This window comes from Acartia tonsa, chromosome 1 (genome assembly GCF_053477335.1).
Source record: "Acartia tonsa isolate MP-2025a chromosome 1, ASM5347733v1, whole genome shotgun sequence".
In the NCBI taxonomy this organism is placed as follows: Eukaryota; Metazoa; Arthropoda; class Copepoda; order Calanoida; family Acartiidae; genus Acartia; species Acartia tonsa.
The window spans coordinates 7,422,514-7,443,934 of record NC_137260.1 but is presented as its reverse complement, the minus strand read 5'-3'; the positions used below and the strand labels follow the sequence as shown (position 1 = coordinate 7,443,934).

Genomic DNA, 21,421 nt, shown 5'->3' with positions numbered 1-21,421 from the left:
TTAAGGGGATACAACAATGATTTGTGAAATACCACCAAATTTTTTTTTTACTTTTTCTCGCCAAATTAGACAATTTTAAAACATTTGGAGTGCTTAGAGGTAATAAAAGTCAACTTTATTACAAAATATAAGTTTATCTGAAATGATTCAAAGGGGAAGGTAGGTTGTGCTAAAATTCCATAAATGAGTTTTAAGGCTTAAAAAAATATTAGTAGAACAATAATATTCACTAAATATGTGTAATCCTTATTGAAAAGAACTATAGACAAAATTTTAAAAATAAAGTTAACATAAATTTTAACGTTCTACTACTTACTGTTTTCATCCCTTAAAACTCATACCTTTACAGAATTTTAGCACAACCTACCTACCCCTTTGTCTAATTTAGCAAGAAAAAGAAAAATCTGCAGGATTGGCGGTTTCTCCAGTAAAATACTGTATCTCATTGGAGCAACTACATGCCAAATTTCAGTGTTCTACTACGTTTTAAAAGTCTTAAAACAAATACATCAACGGCAAACCAGCAAAAAAAATTTCCCCCTTTGTAAGATCACGGAATGATACACCTTGTAATGAAATTATTTAAGTAAATAACAGATGTAAAAACTCTACCTAGTTATAAAGTAGCCACGATATTAAAAAATTAAAAGGATTGATTGAAGGAATGATTATATTTTATTATAGATTTGAATTTCATTATAAAATCATAATTTGAAGATGAGATTAAGTAAACTATGTAACAGTTATCGTAGAAACATTGAAGACAGTTTTTTTTCTTACATGAGATTTTGTTGCTTAAAACTTGAATTAACTAAACTAGCATTAGGTATAGTTATATGACAGGTACCAAGATGTTGATTTAGATTGCAAATATGAAGCCTTTGAATGTGAAAGTTGATTTACAAAAAAAATGTATTAATAATAAAACAAAAATGACAACATTCATTAGTATTGAATTGAAGCACAAAAACATCAAAAGTTGACTAGAAAACAAACAGAAAAACAAAATTAACATGTAGAATGAATGCTAATAAATCATCTGAAATAATGAATCAGAAGCATATTTAATAGTGCAAAAAAGGTACTTACATGATTCTTTATCTACAACTAGCGAATATGCCCCTAGAGGCCTCTAGGATCACTTGGGGGGGGGGGGAGATGAATTAGAAATTTTAAATTTAAAAAGAAAAAAATTTGGGGGGGGGGGAAGTTAATTTTTTAAAGGGCGATTTCTCTTGGGAGGGGGGTGATACCCTCCCCCGAAATAGTAATAAACCTTCCTAAAACCTATGAGAATCTACCCTGTTAAGGAGATCCTTAACAATTCAATGGTTAGCGAGATCCTTTGTTAAAGATAAACATAAAGACAGACTAACATCCTGTTACTTTATTATAAGGATGAAACAAACTTCAGAGCAACTAGAAATTCTTATAAAAACATAAAAAGTAACGATACTTGTCCTTTCATCTTTGCACAAAGGTCTTGTAGAAAAAGGGAAATTTAATATTGATAATATATATTATAAACAATTTTAAAATCTGATCAAAAAACAAAAGCAAAACAAAGATAGAAGGACATTTCAATTTGGCGTAGCTTATATACTAAAAAGTATTAAATAACTTTCTTTTAAATATCACATGTATACGGCATTAATAATCATTAGAAAAATATCATGTTGTTATCAAAATACGTTCATTGGTTAAGTATAGACTTGAGGGAAAGAAGTTCAAGCCACATTCTTCTTATATTTGTTACTACACGTCAACATCAGATTATTTTTCTTGTGTGCTGTATTGTATAACATTGAGTTTCATCTTGATTTACTCCTATGTAAAACAGAACATCTGAAAAAGTAAATACTTTTAAGTTGCAAAGGTACTCTATAATTCGAAATGTCTGTCCGTCTCTCCATTTCACATTGTGACTAAAAAAGTACTGCTTTATAAAATACTAGTGGCATCTAGGGGCTCTGTATTCGAAAAGGCAGAAATGGTCTAGAAAAATAGATTAAACCCATTCCAAAAGTAAAATCGGATATTAGCAGCCTAAAACCTTCACAGGACCTATGTGAAGCTTACACAAAATAGAGAACCCTTTCGGTTCACAAAAAAATTGTATTACTTTATATAATAGGAGGTGGAGGATAGGATATAAAGAAGAAAGCTTTTTTTGTCCGTAGTACTTATCATTGAACCTGTATGGTTCTCTTTTAATCTTTAAGATTCCTAATAAATCCAGGGAAGGTTTTTACTATTTTGAATAAAGATTTCTCCACCCTCCAAAAAAAAATTTACCACTCCCCCCCCCCCCCAATTTTTTTTCTTTTAAAAACAAAAATTGAAAATAAAGAGGGAGGAAGTCGACTATCCCCTCTTTTGCGCACCTTCCTGGCACAAAACTGTGGACGCCACTATATATTTGTCTGTAATCCTAATTAAGCATGGTAATGAGTTGCACCTGTTTTGGGTCAGGGCCTTCCCGTCTAGTCTAACTATTTATGTCACACACGTACCTGACACAGAGAAGTAGGAACCATTTTTAATGTCTTTAAGTATAATGCATTGTGGGGCTGAGATTCGAACCTATCATGCGGGTGTGCTGCGTATTACGCAACAGCTGTGGGTTATAAAAATGTCACCTTTTATAAATAACAGAGAGAAGTAAGCTGCTCAAATCATTTTTTAATGTCTGAAATTTAACACGGATTAATACTTATCATTCTAATTGATCACACTTATTTAACTAAGATACAATGGAATAACAATAGTGGACTTCTGTCATTAAAGGTTAACATTAAAAAATACACGATTAAAAGGAAAATAAAGCAAATTATTATTCTTGATAATTGCTAAAAAAAATCAATATAATCACATATTTGACTTGCAAATAAATAACTCCCTGTAAAATTAATTCTTCCCATAATTCAAATTATATCTTTAAACTGTTGTTTACATACGTCTTCAATCATATCAGCTGACCATTATAAATCTAGATAAAAAAAAATACAAAGTAATGAGAAGCTAGCTCAATATAATTTTTTGGTATAGGCCTTAAAAAAATAAAACAATGAATTAAATTGTTTTTATTTTAAGGTAAAAGTAAAGAGAAATGTTATTAAAAGTTTTTAAAAGACAGCTTTTGAATAATTTTTAAATAAACTTCAATCAACCCTTGACTACGATCAGGGATAGAGTGATAAACCAATGATTTAAAATATATATGTAAAATGAGACCCAGAATACAGTAACTTTTTTTTCATCGAACAATATGATTATACTTGTAAATAAGAAAAATGGGATTATTATAACAATCTCTAATCATTTTCATGTACAAAAACTGTGTAATTGCAGCAAAAAATAAGAATATATTTAGGTTGGGTTATATTTCAGTTGTACTATAATCGGTTGACCTACTGAAAAATTCGGTCAACCTCTAAAAAGCTTTTATGAACCGGGCTCTGGTAAACGGCCAGCCAAATGCCGTTGTACCGAAACAGTGTTCGTGACTATTTGTAATCTAAAATGCTTTCTTCCTGTCCGCCCCCACCCAGTTTTCAACATAATGTCTTTAGCCTTATAAAAAAAAACAATATTGCAATCATCATTTGCAGTTGAGTTTTTGGAATATGGATTCTCAAGATAATTAGGTATAATATTATAAGCGAAGCATCTCTACAATCAATTTAAATATTAAACACGTTCCTATTCCATATTTTTACGTCTGACTGATAAAACAATTTCCTTGTTTCATAAGGGGTGTTTGGGCTGAATTTTATAAGGGGGTGTAGGACCCTTCCCTGAGTTTTAGGGGGGGGGGGTTGGAAAAATGTCATAAAACGCGAAAATTGATATCTGAAAATTGCGTTACCCCTCTTGTATTGCGTAATATCGCGAGATCCTGCATTTTTTATGCATACATCAGAATTCACAACATTGAAAACTAGTGAAAGTTGTTCTACCCATTAGTGTACCTTTACTTCCACATTTTATTACATGAGCATAGTGTCCAGGGAGGAAGAAACATTTGACTGTAAATTACACTGGTACCCAAAGTTCTATGAAGCCTTATAATGGGACCAAAAACATTATTGAATTTCGTTTGGTTGCCTATAAAAGCCTTGTAAGTGCGGAGGTGAATGGACCCAACCCATCATCGCACGAGCGTTCCCAACACAACCAGGGATCTGAAGGGATAAGACAAAGGATAATAAAGATAGACAAAAATACACATTCTGTAGATTTTAATCTTTGTTGATAGTGTAGATAGATAGGCACTGTTGGTTTAAACCAGCCAATCAAGACTTAAGAAAAGTATTTAAAATTTGTAAGTCAACAAATGATTATATAATTTTTCCAGTCCAATATTCCCTCCCACCCCCCTGTAATCACATGAAAGGAAAACTTTTATTTGCTAACAATAAGAAATATTCAAAATAAAATTATCGGTCTATTATTCTTGAATTCATGCATACACGTAGATATTATAAAAGATAAATATTTCTTTAATAATAATAAAGCAAGATCCATAAAAGCGAAGCTCTTCTACAACCATAAGGAAGGACAAACGAACATTAACTGTAGTGTACAGTCTCAGAACTTAATAAATTTGTTGCAAAAGTGCGAAAATACAGGATACGTAAAAACACATACTTGAATATTTAGGCTTTGATTATAGAAATGCCTTGCCTATAATAATTTACCTTATTGCCCTAAGAATCATTATTCCAAAAATCAGATTAATAGGATAATTATATGCTATTCGATTTCTATTAAGATATGCAAAATTTAAACAATTCGTCTTTAATCTAAAGCCTTTATTGTTTAGTCTATGTATTACATCCGAACAAAAGGATTAAAATATGTATGAGATTATCTTCCTTCAGGGAGGGAGGGGAGAATTTTTTTTTCTATTGTCCACCTATAGTTGGTGCTTTATCCATAGTTCTTGTTGTGGACTGATATTTCCCCTTATTTTGTAAATAAATAGAAATTGAATTGTAGTAAAATATTTTCTAGTATTCATTCGAACCCGGTGGATAGGAACCGGTTCTCATCCATGCGAAAAAAATATGTCTAGCATCGTATTATAAACGGCTTTCTACGAATATAAAAATGTACAATCATAAGATTTAAACCAGTTTTTTTAGCCCGCGCCTTCGGCACCCCTGGGCTAAAAAACTGGTTTTAATCTTATAATTGTACATTCTATATCCGCGGAAAGCCGTTTATAATACGATGCGAGAAATAACTATTCTTCCCAACCTAACCCATGTGGGGAGCACGGACCCTTGGGGTTACCTAGTACTAAATATAACCTAACCTAACTCAACAAGGCACTTTGTGTAAAAGAACGTAATATTTATAAATTGATTTTTTATTCCATTATCATATCCCTGTTTTCCTACATTTTTATTTGTTGATTTGCATCCTTGCTGTGGCATCCTAAACCTCACACATTGTTTGGCTCCACCCACAAAGATAACAAGTGTTCTTGCGATAACGTTAAAAAAAACATTATTATAGCATTTTTTTCGTTTTACTTCTATTTACCTGAATAAATTAACGAAAATGCTGTTTACAAGTAGCTTAGTAGGAACAAATTAAAATTGCTAATCAGAGGCGTGCAAAATTTATCCACCACCTGGCACCAACCACAATTTTGGTATGAAGGGGTTGTCAAAATTTTCGGTGCACGCCACAGTTACTAATATTCAGCAGGGATTTATATATGTCCCCAATCATGAAAAAGTAATTTATCAACATCTGTAGATTAAAGTTATTGTTTGAAAAAATTGCACTCTTCTAGAATTGGAACTTACAAATTAAAATTTGCATTCAAGGCTAAAAGCTAAATTCAATTTAAATAACGAAGCATCAATCATTATCCATTTGACCCTTTTAGATATAAATTGTATATTTAGCTAAAATGGTTCTCAGTCCTTAACAAGTATTAAATCAGATGTGGTTGGCTTGGCTTGTTAAAAGGTTTAGGTGTTCATACGTCTGACAGTGTAGTTATAGACTAATCATCAATAGTTTTAATTGAATTAGTTTTAAATCATGGGACATTGGACTGTACTCAAAAATTTATACTCATGATTTGTAATTCGTTGGCTTCCAAACTTTGGCTACTTTTTTTGATTGTTGGGTTGATTAAGTTGAGTAAACTATTGGTTTAATCTACAGAAGGGTAGTTTTGTCTATATTATCAAGATCGCACATAAAATTATCATTCATTATCTTATCTCTTAAGATCCCTGTTTTTTACTGAAAAATTTGATTTTTTCATCCAAAAATGCCAGCAGAAACTTTAGAGCCAAGGCATTCCCATACTCTAACTATTGTCATGCACAAGATATGCTACATAGAAGGATAAGAAAGTTTCATTGAACGGGTGTTCTAGTTTTCCTCTAATAGCAAATAATTCCTCTCATGATGCAAATTTTAGGGCCTTCAAATGAATACTAAGTATCCTAAACACCTAGGACAAGAAAAGGTATTATCAAAAACAATCTCAAAAAGTTTTATTAGTAGCGCAGCTACTTAATAGTTCGTTCCATTGTCTGACTGACTTAATAACATTTCATTAATGATAAATCAATAATACAAAGAAAGCTTATATAAAGGTTTCTTTATTAATGATAATAATTTTGGAAAATTTGTTTTTTCATTTGTTTTAAAAAAATCATAATTACTACGTAACCAATGAACTCAATTATTTTTGCAATATTTTTTCCAGCATTGCTTCCAAACCGACTAATATCCACTGGAATAGAACCGGTTTTCAGCCATACTGAAAAATCATGTATTACATCCTATTAGTAGTTTTCACAACTAAAAAAATCATAAAATTAATACCAGTTTTGTTACCCCGTGGCTACAAAAACAGGTTATAATCTTTTTTAATATTTTAATATCACCGAAAGCTGTCTTTAATACGATGCAATAAATAACTCTTATTGTCTTATTTTTCAAATTGAAATTTTAGAATACATTTCCATGTTAATAAATGTGCTGTGAGCATAATTTGACATGCAAAGGAGTGGGGTGTTAGTTGGGGCAATAGGGAAAGGTCAATGAAGGATTGATAAGTCTCCCCCCAATGTAAAATTATGTAGGGATCTAAAGGTATAAATTGATGTACATCCCCTATGATGATACACAAAATTACCCCTATTGTAGATTAAAATTAGTGGTTGACACGTTAGAACACTCAACTTAATGAAACAACCTATCAAAATTCATCAATGTCCCCAAAGATGTAAAGCCAACGAATAAGAAAGCGTTATTAAAAAACGTTGGGGATTATTGTAATAAACAGCCTATTGTCCCCTCTTTCTCTCTGAAAATATGTCTCCTAGTAACCAGGGACCGAGGGGATATTGAACTGTAAATTACATTTATATCCAAAGTTTTGAAATACAATATATTTTAGTTGGCTCAAAATCTTTGGATACTTTTCTGTAATTCCTTTAAAAATATTTTCTCCTACCTACCTGTCTCTCTACTCCTGAGTTTTAGTTTCAAGGGGTTGTTTAGAGGTCTAGGTGAATTTTAACAATGTATTTTAGCTATTAATAAATTTTGTGCTACCTCAATTTAATTCTTAAATTTTAAGGAAAAATAGGGTCCTCAGTTTCAGTGAAGCTCCATATAGGTTAATAAGAGAATATGGAGTACTGTTATAGTTTATAGACCAATGCCCCCTCCCTTCATGGTTAACACGGTATAATTTATAATTTTATTCTATTTATTTACATGAGTATTACCTATCGAGCCAGATTTTTATAGTCCCAAGGTTCTAACATCCCAACTATGGAAGACATCTAATCTTGGTTCCAGGACAAACGCAGGAGTCCCAAACGTCGGAGTGGACAACCGCAGGAGTGTTAAAATATTAACTTTATTAAGTATTTCTATACAGATTAGGTTAGGTTAAGATATGAATGAACAAATAACCTATTAGATGGTCTAAAATAGTTTAGGTTAGGTTAAGTATCCACTCCGACGTTTGACTACTCCGACGTTTGGGACTCCTGCGTTTGTCGTATAAGGATCCTAATCTTTGATTGCACGCCCCTATACTCTTAAAGTCATGCATCTGACATAGCAGCAATAGGTACAACTTTTAACATCTTTAGTTACGACACCAATTACCTCCGATTCTATTTTACTTGTCCTAATCTAATATTTGTTTATGAGCCTACCAAACCCAATCCTTTTATAAAAGACCCAAGGCATTTTTTAAGGTTATTATGCAAATGTAACGTTACATTTACGCTTTTTTGTGCGTTAATGAGATGAAAACTAAATTTTTATTGGCGAAGCAGTTAAATTTTTATTGGCGAAGCAGTTCTTTAAGTCAATCTAATTGATTTTTAATGCATGAATCTTGAAGGATAAGACTTAAAGGATGATGAATTGATTCAAACTCCTGTTGATGATAAACAAGAGTAACCCATCCAGCATGTTAATTTCTGGATGAAAAGTTTTGACCAGTTGGAACTAAATATTGTACATTCGACCCTAAACTTTTTACAATTTTGAAGAATAATATGTAGAATAATTTTTTTTTTTTTTTTGGGGGGGGGTTTTCTTGGGAATATAAAGCCATATATATATAAAAAGCTTCACTGTGAAGTAGACACATTGGTGTGCATAGCGATTCACCATTAGGGAGTAAAAAACTTTGATTTAAAGGGACGTGTTAAATCATTGACACCCCTCTTCACCATTCTTCTTTACGCCACTGAGTAGAACCACATTAATCCAACGGTTAGCGAGATCTTAAGCTGCAGACAAACTATATGTTACTCTTATATAAGGATAGTTGCCAATCTATACTTTACATGCCATATTTATGCAAAGATTTTATTTCTGTACCTGTAGCCTAGGGATATTAAGTCTAGACCCACCACAACTATACATTATGCGACATACATTTATCATACGGACTTAAAGGTAGCGAGAACTTTTAAACTTTAAACTTTTAACTTTTTAAAAACTATATGAATAATTATTATAGACATCAGGAAAAAGTACAAATTATGCGACTCACATTTAGAATATGGACTTTAAAGCTACCGAGAATTTACTTTTCATACTACAGGAATAATGATTATAGACCTCAAGACGTCCAAGAAAAATTACACATTATGTGACTCACATAATTAAAGGTAGAAATACTTATTTATACTATAGGAATAATGAATATAGACCTCAAGACGTAAGGTATCGAGAACTTGTTTTTCAACAACCCCGGCCCCCTTTTTATCAAATAAAATGAGAAAAGCAACACAATCTACATGGTAAAATAATTTGTTCTCTATCTTTTTAAAATTGCATTATATAATATTTATATCCTACTCATGGAGAATAAATGTAGCTAAGTAAACCTTAAAAAAGTATTTTAGTATACAACAGAAAGAGTTATTTTTTTAAAGCAAATCTCTTATATAATTATGGTTGGTGTGTCCCTAACAGTTGGTTCTTTTTTTTAATTTATAAATGTTAGAAGTATCCTATTGATTACAAACTTTGCATGATGACTCGTATAACAGTCAGGTCCGATTTAGGAAGCGTAGTAACTCTTTATTCGTTACCAGAAAGTCTATTTAAAACTGATGTTGACTTTTTTGACAAGAACTGTTTGTATGCTATGATTATCATGTTCATCTGATTTTCTAGATAACTATTTCTAATACAACAAGTTACAATATTATAAGCGAGGCATCTTTATAATCAAATCCTAAAAATGAAAGTATATCCTTTTGCTGTATCCTGTATTTGTTAAATTTTCCAACAAATTTATGCCCATTTTTTCTTTTTTTTTACGTATTTATTATTGTTCGGCTTATTAAGTTCTGGTACCTACAAGAGTTATTGTTCGTTTGCACTTCCTACTGATCTTAGAGCTTCGCTTTTAAGGATGTTGTCATACTTGTTTTTGCAATTATCCACCCGAGTTTAGACTTTATTTCTTTCTTGTGTGTATTGATGCACAGTATATCACATGCCCAATAATAACAAAATGTTGCTTCAAAAAGTAAAAGTAATTTTGAAGTTTACCTAGCTACCACTAAAATACATACATACACATTGTACACAGGGAGGGAGGGAGGGGACATTGGACTGTTAATTACACTGCACTGGTTATACGCTTTTAAAAACAGGTTCGATCATCAGTTAGTATGAAAAAAAGGCACTCGTTTGTTCAAACTAGCAGCCTCCAATTTTTTCCACTTTGATTTGACCCCTGCATTGTACATGATACATACTTTTAAATTTTAAATCAGGGATTTGTGGGTTCAAATCTTTCCACTTTTAATCTTTTTTACAAGTTATCCATCCTAAGATGTGTGTTATTAACGTCCAAAAAGCTTCACTACACAGCTGGACTGATCGTTATACAATTTTAGTAAGACGAAGAAGAAAAAATACTTTTAAATGGACAGGACTTCTGTTAACGATAGTTGCTACGCCTTCTAAATCATACATAACTCTGATAGGAATTATCATATTAAGTTTGAAATCCATAGGATAATTCTAACATGCATAAATTAACAGCAAGAGCTATACAGACGAACGTGCAGATCGACGCACAATTATAGAATCGTTTTGTTCTTTTAATTACTTTGCTACAAATAGATATAATTGTTCTTGTTAGCTGGTTATTTTTTGAAATTTTTTTACATTCTTACACAATAACTAAAATGAAGCTCCCCTGCTTTTCCTGGGAGTAAACTCCACCCTCTGTTGATACACTCTATTATTCTCTTCATTTAGGGTGTTTGTACAAATAAGCAAATAAGAATTTCCTTTTATCCATCATTAGCAAAGCTTATCTATTAAGATGGTCTTTGAATATTAGCCAATAGTGTAGGAAATATATTCACAGAGCAAAAAGAAGACGAAAACGGTCCCCACCAATTGAGCCATGTGGTTATCTGGGTTATAAATCTATCCTTATACATTTATTTTTACAACCATAGTTCTCACTAATAATATTGTAACATTACATAAACACGATATGTGTGTGTGTGTGTATCTGTGTGTTTACAAGAGTTTGTTTACATTAACCATGAAGCCAAAACCATGGCCCTGCATTATAATACTGTGACGAAGTTTCTATTATCACTACACCTAGCGGCTATATAGTAAACTAAATTCATAAACAAAATAGCCTGGTACAGTGATAACTTTCTTTTTAGTATACTAGCGGTCCTACGTCCCTAGCATCTAGTGAACGCCGAAGTAGGTCAGAAAAATAGCCTAAAACCTTCCCATAACATTCGTATAGCTTCCATGAAAAAAATAACCAATTCAGACCAGTATTTTCCAAGATCTTAATGAAAATAAAACTCGCCACAACCCTAATTGCATGAAATTTTGCAAGGTAAAATTTAGTTTGCATGGATATATTTCCAGGATATAGAGATAATGAACAGCAAGTTTCTTAATTTGATGTTAAACCAAACCTTAGGCCTTCGTAAAAGCAGTATTAACTTTGACTATAAATTAAACTGGTACCCAAAGTTTGATATACATGTTGATTGGCTTAAAAACAATAAAAATTAGTATCTTCATTACTAAAATCTCAATGATTATTTATTTATCATTTTTCTTGGGGGTGGGGGGTTAAATCAATCCCCCTCCCAATTCTCAAATTTAATATTAAAAAAATATATTTGGAAGTGAATTATTTTTTTCCTAGGGCCAATTTCTCTTGGGTAGGTGGATTTACCATCCTCCAAAACAGTTGTAACCCTTCCCTAGACCTATAAAACGCTAAATTATAAAGGAGAGCTGAATCGGTTGGGCTGTTAGCAAGGTCCTTTGGTAAACCCAGATTACTTGTTTGCCCTTAATATCAATAAATAAAAGTCTGATCTAAAAAGATATTTTGTATTATTGAAAGAAAATGAAGCAGCGGGTTTCTTGGTATTTTCACAGTAGCCTTTTTAATAGGTTATATAAGGTTAGGTAAATGTTAATTATTGCCCTGCAGGTTTAGGATATTGGCCCGAAGGGCTAGAAATAGGAAAAAAGCTACTGTAAAATTATGACGGAACCAGCTTCATCGTTTTCTTTCCATGGTCCTATATTTTTACAGAAAAGATTAATCCCTGTATCCCTGAACGGAAGGGTAAACTTTAAGTAAAGAACTCTGGTAAACTTTACCTGGACATAATATATTATACTCAGGGATATATATTATCTCAAGATATATTTATATAAGTAGAGATATATATTCTAGATATAACTCTGAGTAAAGAACTATGGTATACTTTACCTGGACATAATATATTATACTCAGTAATATATTATCTCAAGATATATTAATACGAGTAGAGATATATATTCTAGATATAACTCTGAGTAAAGAACACTGGTAAACATTACCTGGACATAATATATTATACTCAGGGATATATTATCTCAAGTTATATTAATATGAGTAGAGATATATATTCTAGATATAACTCTGAGTAAAGAACACTGGTAAACTTTACCTGGACATAATATATCATACTCAGGAATATATTATCTCAAGATATATTAACATGATTCTAGATATAACTCTGAGTAAAGAACTCTGGTAAACTTTACCTGGACATAATATATTATACTCAGGGATATATTATCTCAAGATATATTAATACGAGTAGAGATATATATTCTAGATATAACTCTGAGTAAAGAACACTGGTAAACTTTACCTGGACATAATATATTATACTCAGGGATATATTATCTCAAGATATATTAATATGAGTAGAGATATATATTCTAGATATAACTCTATCTAAAGAACTCTGGTAAACTTTACCTGGACATAATATATTATACTATGGGATATATTATCTCAAGATATATTAATACGAGTAGAGATATATATTCTAGATATAACTCTGAGTAAAGAACACTGGTAAACTTTACCTGGACATAATATATCATACTCAGGAATATATTATCTCAAGATATATTAACATGATTCTAGATATAACTCTGAGTAAAGAACTCTGGTAAACTTTACCTGGACATAGTATATTATACTTAGGGATATGTTATATCAAGATATATTAATATGAGTAGAGAAATATATTATAGACATAACTCTGAGTAAGAACTCTGGTAAACTTTACCTGGACATAATATATTATACTATGGGATATATTATCTCAAGATATATTAATATGAGTAGATATATATTCTAGATATAACTCTATGTAAAGAACTCTGGTAAACTTTACCTGGACATAGTTTATTATATTCAGGGATATATTATCTCAAGTTATATTAATATGAGTAGAGATATATATTCTAGATATACCTCTGAGTAAAGAACACTGGTAAACTTTACCTGGACATAATATATTATACTCAGGGATATATTATCTCAAGATATATTAATATGAGTAGAGATATATATTCTAGATATAACTCTATGTAAAGAACACTGGTAAACATTACCTGGACATAATATATTATATTCAATTCAGGGATATATTATCTCAAGATATATTAATATGAGTAGATATATTTATTCTAGAGATAACTCTGATTAAAGAACTCTGGTAAACTTTACCTGGACATAATATATTATACTCTGGGATATATTATCTCAAGATATATTATTTATAATATACATATATGCTGTATAGAGAGAAAGTTCATAGGCATGTATTGTACATAGATGATTTACTTTCTTAGTGAGTTATATTCGTATACGAGAATAAAGTGTAAATTAATTCTATTGTATTTATGTCCTATTTTACGCAGGCAAGAGCATAATAACATTAAATAGATTTGTCTGTCAGTAATTAAGTAGATTTGCAACTAAATATTTGTTAAAACGTGTTTGATTCATGCCCCTGAAACACTTAAGTATATAGGGGTTCAAGATAAAATTGAGTTTTTGTTTTTACCATGGTGACTTAATTGATAACTCCAATATTTATTCAAAACAAATTTATAATCAATAACAAAAAACATAATTATTTTATCTGACTTACTTTTTACTTTTATAAAGAATTGTACTAAACATAATACACATACAAAAAATGTATAGCAACAAATACAGGAAAAAAACTGCACTATTTTTCTAGGCTGCATTAAAATATTTTTCAAATTAGAAGAACTCTAACGACTAAAAAATAAACTATTTTATCTAATAAAGAAAAGAAGTTTAATATTTTGTCACTTTCTCATGGTGAGACTTTCAAATGTTTTATTAAGAATCAATATTATATTAACAATAATTAGTTATGTATTTTGTTTTTAATGTTATTATTCTAAGAAAAAAACTTTTCTACAATGTTTTTCAGTTCGTGCGTACGTCTGATCGTTTATTAAGTCACATTAAAATTATCCTATTGATGTATTGATTCCTGAAAGAGTTAGGTAAAGATAGCAACATTAAAAACATTGCAAAAAAAATGTTGGTTCCTGAGATAATTAACATAAATATTTTCTGTCTGACTTTATTGGCCTTGCTTTTATGAATTGTTGTTTGCTTAACAATGACCCAAAAAAATAAGGTTACCCAACTATACTATTTAGATATCTGCAAAAATACAGTTATATTTTATTTTGATTGATATTTCTTCCAAAATATTTTTTTTTCTTGATGCTTGTTCAGGATATATGATTAATATTTTCGAACGCTTTGAATTAATTTTATCAAAAAAGCTTCATCCAATCCATCATTTTATAAAAAGCCCTAGTTACTTTTATAAATAAACTTTCTAACAATTCTAACCGTCAAAGGGAATCGTGCGATGGTTTAATTTTACAAACAAGGAAGGTTGTTCGTTGAATGAAACAAAAACTTCTGATAGATTTAATTTATGAAACTTAGTTACATTACACATTAAAAAAAAAACGATAATTTCAAAAGATTCACACTTTATATTTATATTTAAGGCTTCGCTTCTAGCATCTAAGGGATCTTTTTTCTAATGAAAAATGGGTTAATGGTGCAGTGATATAGACTAAAACCATACTTATACTTTATTTTGATATAAACACTCTATAACCATCCCAGTAATGTAAAGCTTCGCTGGAAATGACAATAAAAACCTTGATTAAACTTAGTACAAAAATATTGCATGATTTAAATCAACTGAAATTGCTTTTTACCACTGTGTTTGGCTTTAAAACTGTTATTAATATTTTTTAAGCCAGCGCATTTGTTTAAACGCCAAATTTGATAGAAGAGATGAAAATGGCCCTAATTACATGATTATAAAGTTTTTAGGCCTTGTTAGTTTAATAGCATCAAAGTTATATAGACACGTAGATGCATGCAGGGATCTTAAGGGATAAGACAATGGATGATAAATTGATATGCATTATCTACGATAGTTTTTTATGTTCAGTTCATCAAGATTAAATTATAGGATGAAAATTTCGAACTTTAGTAGTTTGAAGCAAAATGACCCAAAGTTTTTGAGCAAACTAATAAAACTTTGGGTACTAGTGTAATTTACTGTCCGATATCCACTCCCTCCCTTGGTTAAATGGGATAATTATTCTTGGAACCAACGAATTGACCGCCGCGTGGTTTCCCTCAAATTGCTTATAGGCCAAAAAAATTAGGTTAGGTTAAGTAAGAGTGAAAAGAGACAAATATAAAAATTTTTTCCATGAAGTATGTATTAAAATAGTAAATTACTTTCTAGAAATTTGGAAATCAATTTCATTTTTCCGTTAAAATTTAAAAAACTTTTTGATGTTTTTTCGTAATGTTGGAATTTTTAATTACTCAAATGAAAACTTTTGGTTGGTTGATCCATATGTTAATAGGAAGCGCAGCAATATAAAGCTGACAACAAATAAAAAATATGTAGGTTTTAAAATTGCTTAAATAAATAAAAAAGTATATATCATTTACTAAGTATATTTGCGATAACTTTTATTTAATGAAATCTTCCAATTTTTAACATGTACAAAACGGCCTGCTTAATTGCTTCAAGATCCATGTCAGATCTATATAGGAAATAAATGTCTATAAACGAGCTCAAGTTTTCCAAGGACATTTTGTTGAAAACTCATAGTGCTCCAATAATCCATAATAAACTCTCATTGCCCAGAACGATAAGACCCATTATTTTACTTTATTAAAAACAAATAAATTTTTTTGATTTCATGTTGCTATTTACATTATAATGAAGTATTTAATTAGAAAACTAGCCAATAGGGAGATAATTATATCGAGCCAACTCTAGTATTCTATATACATATATAGCCGTGTTTTTTTTGTTTTTCTGTTATGATCTCACTAACAAGTAACTTTACATATGTTCATGGAAAGTCCTAGATTTAAGTCTTGTGCTTATGTTACGCTATTTTTCTGTCCATCCTACCCCCAAATCCAAATTAATAATCCTAAAATGTTAGCATTATATGAAATTTAAAGCAATATATGTTTTAAAATTCTGTGTGTTCTAAACTATCTAGCTATGATCATGGTTCTATATTTTTTTGATGTGGTATACCAGACTTGCAACATAGGCCTTTTACCTTAATAATTAGTTTCTAAAGTCATTTAGAATCTTGTTATAACATTACATTTTCTTCAAGATTTAGCCAGATTTTAGATTGTAACATTGATGTAAAAAACTGACTTTTGAAATGGCTCATAATTAAGGAAACTGGACAACCTAAATTTCCAGGGAGGGAGCGGACATTGGTCTTTAAATTATTCGGAACCCCAATGTTTCGTTGATTTATAAACTTTGGGTACTTTAGTAAATTTGTGATTGGTTGGATTTAATTAATAGTCTCCAAACTTTTCCATTAACTGAAGTGGTTTATTTGTTTATCATCATTGGAAATGTACATCTATTCTTCTTCTATTGTCTGACTACACTGGCACCCAATGTTTTATGACCATGATGTGTTTAATCAAATTATGATTGGTTGGTTTTAAACTAGTAATGTCTATCTTTTCGACAAATAATATTTTATTTTACTGATTACTGATTCCTACAATCTATTTAGATAATAAAATGTTTATATGATTTTCAAAATAAAAGATTTTTGCACTAGTTATAAGTCCGTCTGGCAGAAAATCTATTCCTAAAGGAATAACACTTCAAAAATATTTATTTTATAGTAAAATTTAAAGTTTAGCAACTCTATAATTTGTTATGTTATCCCTGGATCCCTGCTGCCACAATAGACCTCACACACACAACTGAAAACAAAGACCATACCTTACCTCTGTCTATTCCCAAAACACGGAAACTTTTTCGGACAGGAATTTAGTAATGGGTAGATAGGTTGATAGTTATTAAACTGTCCATTTACAGGCTTTGTTACATATTCCAAAAAAGAATTTATGTATTGGCAATTTTATTTCATTTAAAATGAGCAATTTGTGTAATTTGTAGGGGCTCTGTTTTCGAAGGCTACAGAAAATAGACTTTAACTATCATTGTACCTAGGTGACCCTAACATGAAAAGAGAACCCAATAGTTTTAGTAGTTATTAAAATCTTAAGCTTCAGACAAAAAATACTATTTTATATATAAGGATGTACATTTTGATATTTTAATGAACCCCCCCCCCCCCCCCCAAGAAAATAGCTTAGAATCATTAAAGGACCAGTAGGTATATTCCCCGAAGATTAGAGCACATTCGGTTCAGTGGTTACTGATATATTAAAATTTAGACAAGATAGATATCCCTATTTCCCAGCTATAAACAAAAAAGCTAAATAATTACTATCTTAATTACAATCAATTAAAATATCTCGGTTTACTTTATAAATCTCTTTAAACATCTTTATCTTAAATAACTTAATCTCCAGCTTTGAAATAAATGAATTAATCAATTTGTCTTTTTCGGAATCTTAATTGTATACTTTTATTTGGACTATTTTTAGTTTTTGTCAAATTGTAATAAAAGTCACATTGCTCTCATAATAGTTGCTATCTAATAAGAAAATTTAAATTGATATATTGTTTGGAAAAATTAGATTAAAGGATTTGAATAACTATTGGGATGTATATTGTATATTGACATACATCCTCAATGATGATAAACAAGTTTAACCCTACTGCTAATTATAATTCTTGCCGGAAAAGTTTTGAAACGTGGTTATAAAACTTTTGGTAACTCTGAACCAAATCTTGCTTAGTTGCTGTGCCTGATAGAACTGTCACACGCCCTCGTGACAATCAACCCTTTGATTGCACGACCTCTTTCTGGAAGTCCTAACTTTGCGTGATAATGATTTCCGCCTGTTTTATGCCAAGGCATTCCCTCTACTCTAACTATTTATGTCGCGCAACTGACATAGCAGGTGTAGAAACAACTTTTAACTTCTTTGGTTATGACGCGGTGTTGGGCCGAAATTCGAACCTATCATCTTCCCGAGAACGAGCGTTGCACTTCGGATTACGCGGTTTCCTTACCTGGCATTAATATGAAGTTTAGATCTATAACTGGTTATTCCAGGGACGATTAAGTATAGATTAAGCATTTCTATGTTATAAGAATTTAAAGTATCCTGTATATAATGAAGCAATTCCACAATAGATTTAAATATAATTTTAATTAGAGTGATGACACTGTATAATTATCAACGATGATTTGTCTGAATGTCTGATTAGTTGAGCTGTGCTTTTACGGGTGTTATCATCCTTGTTATATTTCTAGACAGACCTACTAAATGCATCTATTGGCTGCTAAAGTTGTTTGTGACACTGTATAATTGTATGTTACACATTTTTTTCTTTTGTTACCCAAAATCAGATAACTACATCGTTATTGTTGAAGGATTGGGGGGGACCTTTTCAAAATTTAAATGTTTAGGACACTTGCATTCTTTAGGCAGTTTCTATGGTTGTGTTCTTTAGTGTAATCACAGTTCACGTATAAAATATAAACAATTCAGATGGTCATACAAACGAACATTAACAAACTTACAGTGTAATTTGTTTCGCTTTGTATTTGTAAAAAAAAGGTAATTTGGATTTCAATGTTTAAAATGGACATTCCGACTTTCTTGTAATGCACAGAGTTGATACCTATCTGATGCAGGAATTGTCATGTCATGTTTGAAATCAATTGAACAATTCTAGCATACCTAAAATTAACGGCTAGAGCAATCCGTTATGGAGGGACGGACATACGTTAGGAACGACACTCAATGTATTTAGGCTTCGCTTTTAAACTCAAAGAATGGGCAGTTAATAATTATAATTTTAAGAATTGGGACATATGTTTTCAAACAAGAAAGAAAAAAATACAAAAAGCTAGAGTATCTTACCTCCGTGCAAACTTTTCCAAACGTATACTAGAAAGTTAATGTGACATAAGAAAGAATTTATGACTATAGGAACCATGAATTTTCCTTTCACAGATAGATAACTCCGTTTACCACCTTCTCATTTGAATTTTAGGGTCAGCTTTATAAACAAACTAAAATGTTAAATCATCAAAACAAAAAAAGTTTAAATTTGGGTCTTTTAATGTATACTTGTTATTTCGGAAGTCATTTTTAGGTTTTCAAACATTTAATTAAGACAGAATCAGTGGCGTGCCCAGGGTTTTGATAGAAGGGTATGAAAGAGAGGGAAAAGCACCCCCCCCCCCTCCGCACTGTATTTTGTATATCTACTTAAGGGGTAATTTTGTTCATCATTATTATGGTTGTTTTTTAATTTATCATCGATAGTCTTATTTCTTTAGATCCCTGGGCCATGGACAAGTTTTTAATCTTTCATTTTGCCTAACATTGATTTTTTGCTTCAATGTATAAATTTTCAATATTTATTATGCCCTTCCCCCTTTAATGTATTGTAAATATGTCCGTTCGTACCTCTAGCAACTTTAAAGATAAAGATAACAATCTTTGTGACCAATCATTTAAATAATAGAACAACTCTTCCTAAGAATGTGCTATCATTGTTGTGTTACCATAGGTTTAGAGCTTAATATGGCAGATTTTTTTGCTGTTATAAGATTTTGATATAATGACCATGAAAATCTCCGTAAAAGGGTGATTTGAGATGTGAAATGTCAAAGTATTCAAAGGTCCCTCCAATTCTTCTCCTCCTACCTTTTAAATTCTTTCAATTATCTTCCTTACTGATACAATCACCCTTCACCCCCCCCCCCCCCCCGACCGCTTTTTGACCTGTCAAACATTTTATGAGAGGGGTTCCCCCCCTCCTCCGCCCCTCCCATTTAAACACCAATCTCCTCCCACTTGTTCTCATTAGGTTGAAAGGGGGTGGGGTTGGTAAAATTAATATTTAGTTCTAGGAATCAGGTCAGATTTTATGTCATTAATTCGAACAGTTTAAATCGTGTAATAAAAATATCCCTTATGGAGAATATGATTATTGGTTGAAAAGTGTTGACACTGCTATTTTGTACCAACCAATCAAGATGTTAGGAAAGTTTTTAGACCCAAGAATGAGAGACCGTGCAAAATTTACTGTTCAATGTCCCCTTCCTTCCAAATAAGTACAATGTCAACCATGACTACTTTTAAAAAATTCTAAAATTCGATAATGTAACCAAAACCATTGAAAGATAGTGTTATTTTATAACTGGCAGAAAATTGGAAGAAAAAAAGTTTTCCTTGAGATGAATTGTCCCCATCCCAAATTAAGGTTAAGGTATTTAAATGATTAAAACATGAAGTTTGAATATTATAAATATTGGAACTAATTGGTCAAACTTCATTAAAATATGCTAATTCAAAATTTAGGCTTCCATAATGTTTTTTTTGAACAATCAATTAAATTATAAAATGGTAATAGATAAAATCTTAATTCTTTTTTACCCGAAAAAAGATTATATAGTGCTTTTCCAAAACAAAACAAAAATCAGTTACAGGAATCATCATTACAACAAATAGCATCTGTGAAATCCACGTATTCCCGTTCCACAGAATTATTGAGAATTACCAAAAAGCTTTCATGATATATATCTTTTTTAATTCTCAAAGCTGAATAAATTTTATTAGTAGTTATAAATTCCTATTTTTCAAAATCACTGTTTTTTATTGTTTAATTTCTACCCATAGTGGTAAATCCAATTTTGATTTTCTATCGGATTCAAATTTTATCACTGCTTTATTTTTTCTACAATTTTTACAGGAAATAAAAACTGATATTTATAATCAGATTTTTATAAAACTTTATGATTTAATTGTCTAATTTACTCATAATTTTGTATTTTTATTAAGGGATCTAAAGGAATAAAACAATGGCCAATGAATTAATGTAAATCCCCAATGATTATACACAGTGGTTGAAACGTTTGGACACTCAATTTAATGAACCAACCAATCAAAATTGAACAAAAGTCTCCAAATTTGTTGATTTAACGAATAAGAAAACGTTTTTATTAACTAACTAGTATAGGGACAAGTGTAATTAACAGCCCAATGTCCCCTCCC

At 30.8% G+C, this 21,421-nt stretch overlaps 2 protein-coding genes and 1 long non-coding RNA gene across 3 annotated transcripts in view; 2 read left to right on the top strand and 1 right to left on the bottom strand.

The window, feature by feature from the left end:
• Positions 1-21,421, top strand: part of LOC145310994 (chromosome-associated kinesin KIF4A-like) — a 456,179-nt gene that overhangs the window by 110,383 nt on the left and 324,375 nt on the right. The gene's annotated exons all lie outside the window — the stretch shown is intronic.
• LOC145322611 (uncharacterized) overlaps positions 1-21,421 on the top strand; it is a 447,245-nt gene that overhangs the window by 110,383 nt on the left and 315,441 nt on the right. The window lies entirely within an intron of this gene.
• Positions 657-2,991, bottom strand: LOC145332082 (uncharacterized). Its single transcript, XR_013884021.1, has 2 exons — positions 2,640-2,991; positions 657-1,845 (listed from the first exon to the last, which is right to left on the bottom strand). It is a non-coding gene; the product is annotated as an uncharacterized LOC145332082 (long non-coding RNA).